The sequence below is a fragment of the Melopsittacus undulatus genome, chromosome 4, assembly GCF_012275295.1.
Source record: "Melopsittacus undulatus isolate bMelUnd1 chromosome 4, bMelUnd1.mat.Z, whole genome shotgun sequence".
In the NCBI taxonomy this organism is placed as follows: Eukaryota; Metazoa; Chordata; class Aves; order Psittaciformes; family Psittaculidae; genus Melopsittacus; species Melopsittacus undulatus.
Genome location: NC_047530.1, coordinates 84,996,803 through 85,006,117, shown reverse-complemented (window position 1 = coordinate 85,006,117; position 9,315 = coordinate 84,996,803).

Sequence of the window (9,315 nt, the reverse complement as noted above, 5' to 3'; positions counted from 1 at the left end):
CACAAAGATCAGAAGATTGAAAGGCAAAATTGCTATGAGCATGAGTACTCCTGAATAATTTCACCCACTATTTCTTGCAGCAGGGGTTTCTCTTCAGTAGCATCTCAAAGTGTTATTCCAGTGACCCCCCAGGAAGCTGAGAGAAACATCCAAGTTTTCCAGCTTTAGGACATACACCTCACCCAATTTTACAGCTTTTATTCAAAACCAATCCAATATCCACCTGATAGTTACTTGGAAAAAAATATTTTATTAACTCATGAACTAGTCATATCTGCTCAAGAGCATCAGAACACTTAGGCAGCCCTTAAAAGACACATATTACTGTGTACCAAGTTCTACACAATGCCACCAAAGAGTCCTTGCTCAACAATATAAAGCGAGAATACGTTGTTCTGTGGGGTGGGATGCACTCCCTGACCAGTTCTATAACAGATGCAATACTTTACTAGTTCAGATATTATTGCAGGATTCTGCCAAAGCAAAGTATTTTGACACTACAGTATTTCCTTTTTCAGAAAGTTTCTGTGGAGAAGAAAGAAAACACAAAGGAATCTTCACTCCCCAAAAGTCCATCCAAATACTATAAATATTGCAAAGTGTAATTTCTGCCATTTCTTCAGCAACTTTTGCAAGAACTAGAGCACCTTCACCAAGCATGGCTGCCTCTCATACACTGAGGAAATCCACCCTTGAAAACATCACACACACACCAGGCAACATTGTCTTCCTAAGCACTCTTAAAAGGCACTCCATTAAAAATATATAAAGAAATAAAACATGTCACAAACTAAATAAAGGTGGGCTTAAATCTACTCTAATTAAATTCTTTTAACCCTACAGATCTCAAATGAGCTGTTCCCCAGGATGCCTCAACCATAGCCAGGAAGCATTCAGATAGACCCAGCATAATGCCTTCTTTCATGGGTCTTGTGGCACAGCTACTGCAAAGTTCAAGCTATACAAGGGCAGACCTGCATACTTGTCTCATTCTTCCTCAAAGAGAAATACTTAAAAACTTGATTCAAGACTGGGTTTTAAAAAGTCCTCTCATGCCATAATATCCATATCTTATGCTACTGATTGTTGTGTATTTAAAGCAGGAGGAGTCAAGACTTGTGACTATTGTAATGGAATTGCTGACCTTGGTAGACAGACCTACCCTGAAGAGCGGCCCATTGTTAGGACTCAAGGGACTATGGACCAAATCTTCACTGTGCCACAGTCGTCAGCCTACAAATAAGTTATTTCTCCCAAATCCACAACAGTATCCAGGTATCAAATGATATGGTGGTGAGCGCCCAAGTCTAAACCTCTTTTATTTAGTTTCCGTTCACTAAATGAGGGGGAAAGCACTTCCCAGCCTCCCCAGGCTCTTAAGAACCTAACAGAGGTTGCACTGCAGTCTGTCAGTAGAGCAGCTAAGAAGCTATTTAACTATGAGGGGCACACAGGGATCCAAAGGAAAAGAGCAGCTAGACAAGCCAGTTTGCCCAAAGTTCCAGTAGCAAAATGATTGATGCTCTTTTGACTTTTTTGCACTCTTTCTTAGCTGAAGGCACAAGAGACACCAGATCCATGCTGTCCAAAACCACATCCTTCCTAGGACAGGCGTTGCAGCATGCACAACTGCAAATATGCCAGGAGGTGCTTTGGCCAGCCCGCTAGGTGAGATACCTTTTTAGAAGACAGTTTGCATACTCAAAACAGTGAGAACAAAGCGTACAAGCTAAATAACTTAACAAACAAAAATGTACCTTAGCTAACTGGTATTCTACTCTGCTTTGCTGCCCTTCATGTACTGCAGTGAACAATGGATTAAGGGAATGAATTAAGGCTTTGCCAAGGGAAAAAAATAAAAAAGCAATATGTTAAATTGTGTCAGAACATCCTTTTGGAAATGAAGCAGAAGTATTTTTGAATAACAAAACATGAATTTACCATTCGTTGAATCACAGTTTTGAGGTGGTATTTTCACCCTAAATATAGATTACTGGGTGGAGGGTCGGGGAAAGATACTCACTGTGGCACAGAAAGTAGTCTCTTTTTTAAAAGCCATATCAGACAGAGGTAGACTGAGGGAATTTTAAAGTAATGTTGGCAGGGACTACTTGCAGCAAACGTCTCAGGTAAGATTTGAAATGGGAAAAAACTCAACCACAAAACATGTAACAGATTTAATATCATCAGATTATGCCGTTCTCCACATTTGAGATCTTTCAAAGGTGGGGCCTTCCTAGGGTATGCTCCATGTCCATCATGATGGTGCTGCAGTTAGAACAGGGCTCTTCAGTGTGGAGCCCATGGCCACAATTCTTATGATAAAGGAAATTGCCAAAACAATGTTTTTGAAAGAAAGTTTTTTGAAAGAAAGGATTTTTTAAAAATCCTTTGGAAAGAAAGACAGACAATCACACTTCCCTTCAAAGGAAAGAGACAGGAAGACACTATGTAAAGCTTCTCATGCTTATAGCTTATGAGCCAAACACAGCTAGTAAGACTTATCTTGGTTCCATGGTAGAAATTTCTGCTGATTGTAGCCTCTCCTTTCAAATTAAAAAGCACAGAAAAGATTATGACTATTTTTTCACCATATACCAAAAAAATCTGAGTTAATGAACTTACTCATATCTAAATTATACAGGACATCAGAGCAAGCAAGCAGAACTGGGAGTTTGTAGCACACACAGCAAATGGCACAAGATCATAGTTTGGAGATTTAATGCTTTTGCAGGCCCCGTACCCTCAGCTGCTTAAAGGCAGAGGACACTGCTTTGCAGCACAGCACATGTAGAGCAAAAGAGCAAACCCACAATATGGAGTAGCTCATCCATTGCAGTTTTGCCCCAGTTTAAACACCACTAGACCTCTCATGGTGCCAATCTCACTTGTCACTGTGAAGCAATGCTGTTGGCAAGTAAAACTTTAGATTTTTAGTTCAATTAATGTGTGTTCAGCTCCATTGTGACAAGTTATAAGGTTAACTGGCAAACATATCCCCACAAGTTATATTCTTTCTAGTTGCTGGGAAAAGCTATTAAATAAACAAATATATCCCAATTTAATTTTTAAATAGTCATTCTTAAGGGATGAACTGAAAGATAATTATGGCTTGGCATGCCTGTGTTATTTTACTTTTCTCTCACCCAATGCTGGAAAGACAAAAGCTTGTTTTAGGAAGTATATTCATAGATCATCTGAGGCAAGAATGAGGCATTATGATTTCTGGTCAGATTTCCTTGGTAGCACTGGCCATGGGCTTCCGCTTCTTGACCCTGCACAGCACCAAGCACACTTTGGACTGGTCCTGCTTTGAATGGGGTCTGGGCCAGATGACTTCTGAAGATTCCTTCCACACTAAATTATTTTATAAGCCTATGAGTTTATAGCCTTTGTCACAATCACAAGTTGATGTCAATCACTCATTCTGGCAAGACAGCAAAACCTGATATTAAGGCTGACAGCAAATTTCATCCATAGCACCAGTTTTAAAGAGTAATTATCCCATTGAGTGCAACATCACCAGCCTGTAATTAGTTTAATTGCATCCTACTGCAGCTACCACCAATGCCAAGCACTACACAACCAGCACTGGGCTTGTAATAGTTTAAACACCCACAGGTGAATCGCATCAGGGACGAATCAGCAGGGTTTACAGTAGTAGACAGTACTGTTGGCTACCCTAAGACTTTGGCTTTATGGTTTGGGTCTGAGAGCTACTTGCTTGTGTGCCCATTTTTATCCTCTAGAAAACTCAGGCAAGATGAATTTTGCTCTGAATTGCTCAGGAGTTCTCTCATTTACCTTACTAGGTATGGAAAACCTCAAGTCAAACAGACCCTTAAAGAACAAGGCAGAAAAAGCAGCTGGAGAATCACTCATTAGAAAAAGACCATCAGGATAACTAGAGGTTCTCATCACAAAGCCATACCATTAGTGTCATAGGAAACATTTCATAGGAAATAACATCCATTGCCATAATGACAAAACCTTGGCATGGACCAGGCACTGTCAACACCCAATGAAATTAAGTAGAAAGACAGAGAGGTGAGGAAAATACTGTTAAAGATGGAGAAAGAAAAAAACAATAGGGATTTTTCACACTATGAAACCTGGGACATGTCTGTAAGAAGTATAATAAAGCCCAGCAAGAAGTGCAGTACACACTAGTGGTTAAGAACACACAAGTTCAGCATCTTCAGCCACTCACATGGGATGGGTCCCCTCCTCCTACCCCAGCACTCTCTCTCCTGCAGCCACTCAGAAATGGAAGTGACTGGATTTATAAAGCCAGGTCACTTGACCAGGTGCAAGGAGGGCTTTGTGTCTTTGCGATAGTAAGGCTGATTTCAACATGGACCAACCTGAGAACTTAAAGCTCCCAGGAACACCTGCTGCCTTGTTTGCATCTCCTAGGAATATTCTCCCAGCTTTGATAGAAAGGGGATTTCTAGCCCTGAATGTCTTCCTTTCAAGACCTCCCACAAAAGTCAAATGTGTAGGTAAAAAACTGTCATTCTTAATTAAAGGCTATCATTTTCCTCCCCAACACTTAATAATAAAAGGCTTCCTTGCCCTTAACCCACCTAGTACCTTGCTGAAGGTGACAGGCAAAAGAGCTGAGAAAGGATCCTGAGGGTAGGACTCGGAGACTCAGGACATTCAGTGCTCTGCCAGGATGGGCTTTACAGTCTTGTACTCCCAAAATGGCCTATTAACTTTTTAACCTAATGGCTTATCCTTTGGTTATAAATCTCTACAGAAAGAATCAAGTTAAAAATTCTCTTACACTTAGTAATACGGCCTAAGCAGACACTACAGACAATGCACTTACTGTCACAGCAGATGTCTCTATTTAAGTCAGTTATTAACTGAGTGATGCACAGGATGCTTAAGTACTTACTGCCCTTTCCAGTGCTTAGTGGGTGCTACATAATATTTAAGTTCTTTTTTTAATGTATGTATTTTATATTTATTACCTAATGTATCTGAAATCACCTCCACACATACTTCCATATTCATTCAACCAGGATTGGTCACAACCATTCAGGACTTTATTAGGAGCCAGATGATTTAGGGTTTCCTGAGTTCCACAGTGCTTAATATCATGGGGATTTAATTTTAAAAGCAAGTTTAGAAGGGCCTGTGATGTCCCTTCCATTCAGCTGCTGGACCCTTCCTCTCCTGCAGGGTCCAGTGGACCCGGGCAGTTAGGTTAGTTCTTCTCCACAGCCACCACACCCCGACAAACATGTACATCTCTTTGGCCCAGGCTCTTAGTACAGGCTTCTGGTCCTGCTCTTTGCAGCACCTGGGCTCTGGGGCTTTCCACATAACTGTAATTTTTAAGGACCTCTTCACTGAGAGAGACCAAGAGGGACATCACATGTATGTTCAGAGCCTGAAAGGTGACAGATTAATGCCACTTGGTTACATTCAGGAGAGAGGAAAAATTGGTTTATTGTTTTACAGTGGGAGTCTCCAAGAAACAAAAGGCTCATTTTCTCAATTGCTTTGCTTGTGTAGCTGGCCAGTAGGTGACTGTAAACATCACCACAATTAGATGAAAAATTCAACTGTTCAACAGAGAACTGAAAAGTGCAAAATAAAGACAACCCAAAACTGAGTATAAAATTGTATCACACACAAAACAGCAGGACCCTTTTCACTGTGCATACACACTCAGCTATGTGTATCATCATGGTGGTCCACTCCCCCCCAACATAGTGAGTCACCATCACTTGGCCAGGGCCACTGCACATCACATCCAGCTCTAGGCACTTGTGCCAAACAGCTCTCTGTGGTTTCTGAGCTGCACAAAGGGCATGGCACTACCTCAGAAATAACATGGGAGGGTGGATGCTTCTTTTCTCACACATTGCTTGTAAGCCATTTGCCACCAGCCAGCTGAGTTTCAAAGTGAGTCAAGAGTGTGCTGCCACTTTTTCCTCATGGTGTTAAAAGTGATTCATGCTGAATATAAAGTGGAAGCTAAGTTGTTTCCTTGCCTTTGACACCACTGTGGCAGACACACAATGGTGGCAGGTTTGCTTGGCAGATCAGCTGAAGATCATTTCTTTTGATGGGATTCAGTTCCATTCCAAGCAGGAGCGCAAGAAACAGGAATAAAACACCTCAGTCCTGTTCTTGCTGCTGCAGCAACATAGGTGGGTTTCACATTTCTTGTCCCTTCTCTCCATCACAGACAGTCTTTAAGGTAAAGTTAGACAATTATCTCCAAGAATGACATGAGTGGTGTTGGTAGAAAACACCCTGATTATTTTGGGACACAGTGGCTACCACAATGAAGCAGAACAGCTGCTCTGTCATGACTTCACATGACTGAGGACATCCTTATACCAGCAGCTGGCTTAATCCCCTCCCCAAACAATCATGGAATACTACATGCAGTCATTAGTTACTTGGGGGAAGATAGGAGTAAAAAAAGCAGGATGCAAACAATTAACGTCTTTTCTGATTATAATCTGAACTACACAGCAGTGAAATAAATTTTCTGATGACAAACCAGAAACCCAACCATAAATAACCTACTTTAAATACAAAGAGCCACTATTCTTTAAAAAGGTGCCCAAAGATGAGACTTCAATGGACAACCCCACCACCCAGTTTCAGCCATCACTTAAACCAAGTATCACAAACACACGGTATCATCCATGGAGACAGGTGGTGTCCTTCAGAAACAGTTACGAAGAGCTTAACTGGGAGCTCAGGCTTCCTTTATCCAGGCACCCAAGTCAAGTGATGGAAGTTGATGGTGCAAAACCTTTCTCCCAGCCTTCATTACAAAATTTGTGGATCCACTTTGAAAGACTATGGAGAGAGGTGTCCTCCTGAGCAGGCTGTCACTAGGTTGCATTTCTGAGCAATTGTCATGAAACTGAGTGGTTAGGGTTGGTAAGGGAATCAGAGATATACCAAAATTAATTTTAATATAAATTTATAAATGTGTGATTCAACATAATTCAATGGGCAAGTCCACTCCATTACATGCCAAGAGATTGTGTCAGAATTGGTAATGATTTATACAGGATTTGGTTAAAGTGATTTAGACAGAATTGGACTGAGATAATGTGTATGGGAACTGAAAATACAAAGGAATTAGGGACACCCACCCATGGAATCACGAGGTTCAGACTAGACCCTCCATCCTTTCTAAACTCCTGACAGAGCCTAGCTGCGGCTGGATCTAGTCCTAGTCTCAGACCTAGACAATGGTATATATTGAAAGGATTATTTATCATTGTTTGAATGTCAGATAGCAGCAGTTTGCATTTTTAAAGCAAATAATAATATTTGATTATTAAACTAACATACACCCACTTACAATTAAATATCTGAACTAACACAACACACTAAGGAATATATGTATAAAACCACATATATATATACGTATGCTAAAAATTTCCCTTGGGTGCAGTGAAAAGTATAATACAACACTCACATCAGCTTTCTCAGGACTCCTCAATAAAGTGTCAGTGATCAGAAGTAACAGCCCAGGTATACAGTCCCCCTATTTCATAAACCTGAGAGTTTATGGGCTCTGAGATACTGGTCACAGCCTGCTGCTGTCCAGGATATCTCAAAGGATATCTCTCTTGGGACCACTGTTTATAGGCTCATAAGATGACTGGCTTTAGTCATCGGTAAATTTTCATCCTGGCCTTCATTATATGTCGGTTTCACCAGCTGCACAACAGTTATGTTCCAGTTTGTCAAGGAATGACTGATCATTCTAAAACAACTTTTCTCATCTCTGTGTGCCACTCCTTACCTCTCCTAGGCAACCTGGGAGTGCCCAGCCATCCAACTCCTTGCACCTGTGAAAGGATGGGGCCTAATGGGAATTCCTGGGGAAGCAGAGAGGTCCAGGAGAGGAGTTGGGGGGAGGCACAACCACAGACGTGAACACACATTTAAAGCAGCAACATGGCTGCATGCGTATGTGTTTGGGAACAGGCACTCTCCTTCTGCAGACATGGTGGGGATGCTGCAAAGCCATCGGCAGGGACTAGCAGAGCCAGAAGGGAGCTAAAGCTTTTGAAAAACCAAAGCCAAATGCTTCTCCTTTCTTTTTTTCCCCCACTAATTATTTTAATGATCATCAAGTCTATCTCAGTGTTCTCACTTGGACTTCATTTCTTTCAGGCAACGCATGTGACAGTAAATAACTGTGGATGATCAAGAAACAGAAGTTGTGGCCTCACAGGCACTGCATGAAATGAGGTAAATCTGTTGGAAAAGGGAAACTGTGGGTGTTTCTGGAATAATTTTGCCTGGGACAATGTTCTTTGTCCTCAGGACAGCTGTGCCGAAGCACGCACTTGACTTAACATAGGTGGCCTCCATGCTTTTGTGCTGATCTTTTCTTTCCTGGGCTGCTCCAGCCATGCAGCCTCAGCCACATTTTTCTTCCTGTATAAAGTCATATGTTCATTTTTTTACTCATTTTTTTCCCGATTTTACTACCACAGGTTAAACTATATAGGTGATATCATGGAGATCTTAATTCCCAAAGTCTGATCAGGACAACTAGCCTCTTCTGTAATATATTAGAAAGTAAATAAATTATTGCAGTGTCAGATCCTTCTTACCAAGGTAAGCCTGGAAGCATTTAGCTTCTTTACAGAAAGGGTATGAGGGACATTATTTCCCTGCCTGCTCCATAGCTGTCACTAATTCTTTTAACCGAAAGACTGCATTGTTTTGTAAATTAGAAAATTAATTTTAAAATATTTGCTTGCTGTTGAGGATTTGGATGAGATTAGGCCAACACTTTGGCTAAGCAGCTCCAGTCTTAATTACACCTGCTGCTGACTTCTGGGGATCCTCCTTAGGGAATCTTTTCCTTATAAGCTTCTCCATTGGTGTGTTTCCCATAGAAATTATTGTGCATTACCCCTTTCCTTGTTTTGAACCCGTTTTATTAAACAGGTTTAGGAAATACCTCATTGGTATTTCTTTTTGCATTTACCAACCCCTGACGGCACATGGATCAGGCTTACAGAAGAGTGATAATTTTGCATGGAGCTTGGTGGGAAACACCCATGCTTACATGGCACCCCACACCCTAGGGGGCTCAGGGAGGGATATGCCTCCATCCTACTGTGTTGTGACCCAAAAGGAGTCATTTAGGACAACCTCCATTCCCTTGGGACCAAAGACCAAGTTCATGATACCCTTGCACTCAATTAAAGTGAAACAATACAAACCAGACAGTTTTACGATTTATTAATACAAGACATATGGTTAGATATAACTCAGTAATAATTACTTTAACTGGATCAGTAAGTTCCA